Below are 5,138 nucleotides of genomic sequence, written 5' to 3' on the forward strand. Positions count from 1 at the left end.
GTTATTATTTGAACCAGAAAAGCATAAGACTTGGATGATAGAACCACGTGAGGAACGTCCCGATACTTGAGGGCTCGCAAATGGAAGTTGAACCCGATAAAGCCGCTCAGTGTTTGAATCAATACACCCAAAGACACAGTAAACTAACGCTGTAACTTAATTGCTGCAACTTTTTAGAAACATTTACCAACACATGTATATATATACACACACAAACATCTTAGATGTGTCTAACAAAGAGTCCAAAGCACTGAGGCTTTTCGTTTCAGAACCTCTGCCGTGAAATCTTCGACTACATCGGAAACTCTGCCACCGGCGAGGAAACTTCAAAACTCGTAACTTCATTTTTTTTCCTTTCCTACTCACGCAATTGTAACATGATTCCATGCCATCACTACTATTTTTTGCCTTCACATCCACATACATGAACTCACATGCATGCACACATGCATAGTGCATACATACATACAAGTTGTCCTCCTTTGTTTTGCTATTCTTGTGATTGTTGTGAGCTGAAGAGGGTGTTAGGATAAAGGTGTATAGGTAATCTATACTATTCGTACTCCTTATGTTTGCTAAAGTTTCCGAGTTCAACACTTATGTTTGGATGTTAAGTACACTCGTATCATAAAACTCTCCTCTGAATCCATTTAACATATATGAATGCAAACGTTGTTCATTTTTAATCGAATCAGTTATGGACTTTGAACATCCGTTCTCGGGGATAATCAGTGACTTCAACGGAAGAAAGGCATACTATGAGCACGATTGGGTCAGCGCACTTTGCTCTGGCTTTCGGTATGTCTTCGTAAATCTGATGCACTTGTGTAACCATCTTTTATGTTCCTGTAGGAAGAGATTTCATTTTTTTTGCTTTGTATTTCTATCAGGATATTAGCTCCTACTACCTACATCTTCTTTGCATCTGTTCTTCCTGTTATTGCCTTTGGAGAGCAGTTGAGTCGAGATTCAAGTATTATAACAAGTTACTCCGATGCAAATAGTCGTACATAATGAACATTGAAGTAATGAAACACAGTTATACATCCTCTTTTGCTCGAGTTTAGATGGCTTTCTGAGCACGGTCGAAACGTTGGCTTCGACGGCTATTTTCGGGATCATTCACTCCATTATCAGTGGGCAGCCTATGTTGATAGTAGGTGTTGCAGAGCCAACCATTATAATGTACACTTACCTGTACGTTTCAGCAGGGAAAGGCCAGAGTTGGGCAAGGAACTCTATTTGGCTTGGACCTCATGGTAATGGATATAATCCCCTATGCTTCATTCTGCAGAAAATGTGCTTTATGTCTAAGTTCGTTTCTTTGTTTCTTTTGTTTTGCTTCCCCAGGGTTTGTATATGGACCGCCATGATGCTCGTCCTCCTTGCTGTATTCAATGTAGCCACAATAATCAACAGATTTACCAGAATTGCAGGCGAGCTTTTTGGCATGTTGATAACCGTTCTTTTCCTTCAAGAAGCTATTAGGGTATTCAATAACTTAGGAGCAATGTTTATGATGACTAAAATCATGTCCTTTTGACCCTGATAATGATACTCTTTTTCATCATTAGGGAGTGGTCAGTGAATTCAATGTGTCCGAAGGCGAAAATCCTAAAAAGGAGAAATATCAGTTTCAATGGCTATACACAAATGGATTGCTGGCAATCATTTTCTCATTTGGGGTTCTAATAACCTCCCTTAAGACACGAAAGGCAAGATCATGGCGTTATGGAACAGGTGCATCAACCAACCGAACTAGGATGGATCGATAATTGTTTCACCTTAGAAATTTAGGGTATGGTTGTTTGTTCTTTTTTCTTTCTGTCCAAACAATGTATTTACTGACTCTGGTTTCAGGTTGGTTTCGAGGTTTCATCGCAGACTATGGTGTTCCACTAATGGTTGTATGTTGGACAGCATTGTCTTTCGCCATACCCCGAAAAGTCGTTTCTGGAGTTCCTAGGAGGTTTTTCTGCCATTTCTTTGGGAACGTGAATCAATGTATCATTGGACAGTGATGAAGCTATATAAGTTGTATAGATTATAATCAAATATAAATCTTGACTGAATCATATCTCTTATTATAGGATATGGGAAGGGTACCAGTGCTGTACATCTTTTCTGCCATTATACCAGCATTAATGATAGCAGGTATATACTTCTTCGATCACATCATCGCTTCGCAGATGGCACAGCAAAAGGAGTTCAACCTTAAAAAGCCCTCTGCTTCCCATTATGATGCCTTGATTCTCGGAATTACGGTACATAATTGATTGTTTCACCTACAAGTTTTGTTTTGAAATCTGTTACCTGCTAATTTTTAGGCTCACAACATCGTTTCAGACTTTGATCTGTGGTTTTTTGGGACTCCCTCCTTCGAATGGCGTCCTACCGCAATCTCCCATGCACACAAAGAGCCTTGCAGCTCTCAAGAAGCAGGTATGCTGCCACAAACTCTTAGAAACTATTCTCTTAATGTTAATATCGCTCGGTTTAATGTCGGTTCTTAGACTATATAATCCTTGAATGCAGATGATTCGAAGAAAAATGGTGAAAAGTGTCAAGGAGGGAATGAAGCAACAAGCAAGCCAATCAGAAATCTATGAAAGAATGGAAGCTGTGTTTATAGAATTGGACGCATCTCCATCTGCAAGTACTCTAGACTCGTCCTACAGCTTATATAGATAGGGAAATGTTCGAGTGCGAGACTCATTGCAACATAACATGGAATGTCATTGCAGTGTGATTCAGTAGATAAAGATTTGAAGAACTTGAAAGAGGCTATGATGAAAGACAATGATGGGAAAAACGGAAAAGAAAAATTCGATCCTGAGAAATATATCGATGCTTATTTACCGGTTAGAGTGAATGAGCAACCTGTTGCAGTCGGTCCTTACTGGAGTTTCGTTGTGTATTATACCTCTAATAAGGATGATCCCTACATCAGTACTTTGGGGCTATTTTGCCTATATGGCCATTGACAGCCTCCCAGGTTGCCAGCTCTGGGAAAGGATATTGCTGCTCTTCATCACTCCCAGCAGGCATTACAAGTATGTCGATCGTACCAGAATAACACCTTCGAATAATATTGAAAACGAAACTAATTTCTCATGTGTAACATTTGGTTGAACAGAGTCCTGGAAACTGTTCATGCATCATACCTGTAGTCGGTACCTTTCCATGTGATTTTGCTGTTTACAGCCTGTTTTACCATAGTTGATATGCAATTCGATTCGAACATTAATGATGTGCATACAGGAAGGAGAACCATCTACTGGCGGTGAAGACACAGATGATGACTTCCATGATGCCGAAGTATTGAATGAGATGACAACCAGCAGAGGAGAGCTTAAGCTTAGAAGTAGAAGCTACAAGGAAGAAAGGATATATCAGGTATATCTTTAACATTTCCGTCACATATTCGAACATAAGTACGATATAACATGTTGAATACATGCATGTTTCGGATACTCACACTCGAATCCATGTTATTTCGAAATCTTATTTTGTTGATTCTTATGCTTTGGCATGGTTCTACAGGTTCATCCAGAAAATCCCAGAACTGGCTGAGAGAAAAGCTAAGAAAAGAAAAGAAAGAAGATAAAAAATAGGCATATATGCTATAGAAAAAAATAGGCTCTTTTCATGTACGTATTGTAGATGTGGTTCTTTTCATGTTTTAATTGTAATGGTTAATTCTTTCCTTGCTTTTATTGGAGTGCGCTTGTGTGTGTGTATATCACTCTACCATTGTATCATGAATTTCTTGAGCTCGATTCTAATCTCTGACTTTTGTGAATATTCCCACCTTTAATTTTAAAACTTCATAATGAAAAACTAATCCCAATGCCTGACAAAATAATTATTTTGGTGTTTGTTTCTTTAAAATAGTTTAATCTTTAACGTTTTATTTTACGGTAAAATATCTCTTGATTGAATAAAAACTTCTAGTTGAGTAACAATTAATATTTTCTGCTGAATAGACATATTCATATGGACTGAAATGCTGACATGACATGTTCATATGGAACATGGCATTTCAGTCAACGTGGACATGCCTAGTCAGCCGGAAGCGTTATGCTACTTACAATTTAGATCCAACTAGGAATATTTTACCCCAAACTTTAAATATTAGGAGTCAAATTGCTTCATAAAACAAGAGCCAAAATAATTATTTTGTCAAATATTCAGACTAATTTTATCATACGTCTTCAAAATTTAAACTCATTTCAAAATAAAATAAACAAATTACATATTTTACTATTGAATTTTTTTCATTTTTATTTTGGTCACTAAAGTTTGAAAATTTTCAATTTATTCATTAAACTTTAAAAAATTTTTTTATCATTTTATCATTAACCTTGGCTGAATTAAATAAATTCTAAATATAAGAAAAAAAAATTAAGGCTTCGTTTATTTCACTGAAATTGATTTTTCAAAAAATATTTTCCTTATTTTTCAATGTTTGGTTGACGAAAAACAAATTATTAATGCAATTCATTTTGCTGGTTAACATAATTTCTTTTGCGTTTTCTAGAAAATGACTTACAATTTGATTTTTCAAACTTTTCACTTCAAATCATAAATACTCAAAACGATATTTTTATGTATTTTATATTAATATATTGCTTTAGTACTATTTTAATTAAAATATTAATTATTAAAATATTTTTATTAATAATTTTAGTAATATAATATTACATTTTTATTGTTATAATAATATTAGAAATTATATTATAATTTCTAATATTATTATATTCTTATTTTAATAATTTCATATTTTTATTTTAATAAATAATTAATATAATTTTTAATATTTTTAATAATATAATATTACATTTATATTGCTATAATAATATTAGAAAATTATTTTTTAATCAAAAAAATAAAAATAAAAACTTGAGGAACTCTTTGAATAAATTTATCATTACTATAGCGTGATAATAAGATAGAACCTTTAGGGAAAATAACGACTTACTGACATTTGCAAAAATAATTACGAGTTATTATAATTGAGTACAAAGAAGGTTTTGCTTACTCTTTTAGTAGAAGTGATGTGATTCCTCAATAACCACAAGTGCTTGAGAAATCAGCAAGCACTGTTGCTTCACATACAGCTTATTGACATTTGCAAA

General features: G+C 34.5%; 1 pseudogene; it reads left to right on the forward strand.

Moving 5' to 3' along the window:
* The first annotated feature begins 286 nt into the window (after positions 1–286).
* LOC120144619 lies at positions 287–3,601 on the forward strand (annotated as a pseudogene).
* Positions 3,602–5,138: the final 1,537 nt, after the last annotated feature.

This window comes from Hibiscus syriacus, unplaced genomic scaffold (assembly GCF_006381635.1).
Source record: "Hibiscus syriacus cultivar Baekdansim isolate YM2019G1 unplaced genomic scaffold, ASM638163v2 tig00110890_pilon, whole genome shotgun sequence".
NCBI classification, from domain to species: Eukaryota; Viridiplantae; Streptophyta; class Magnoliopsida; order Malvales; family Malvaceae; genus Hibiscus; species Hibiscus syriacus.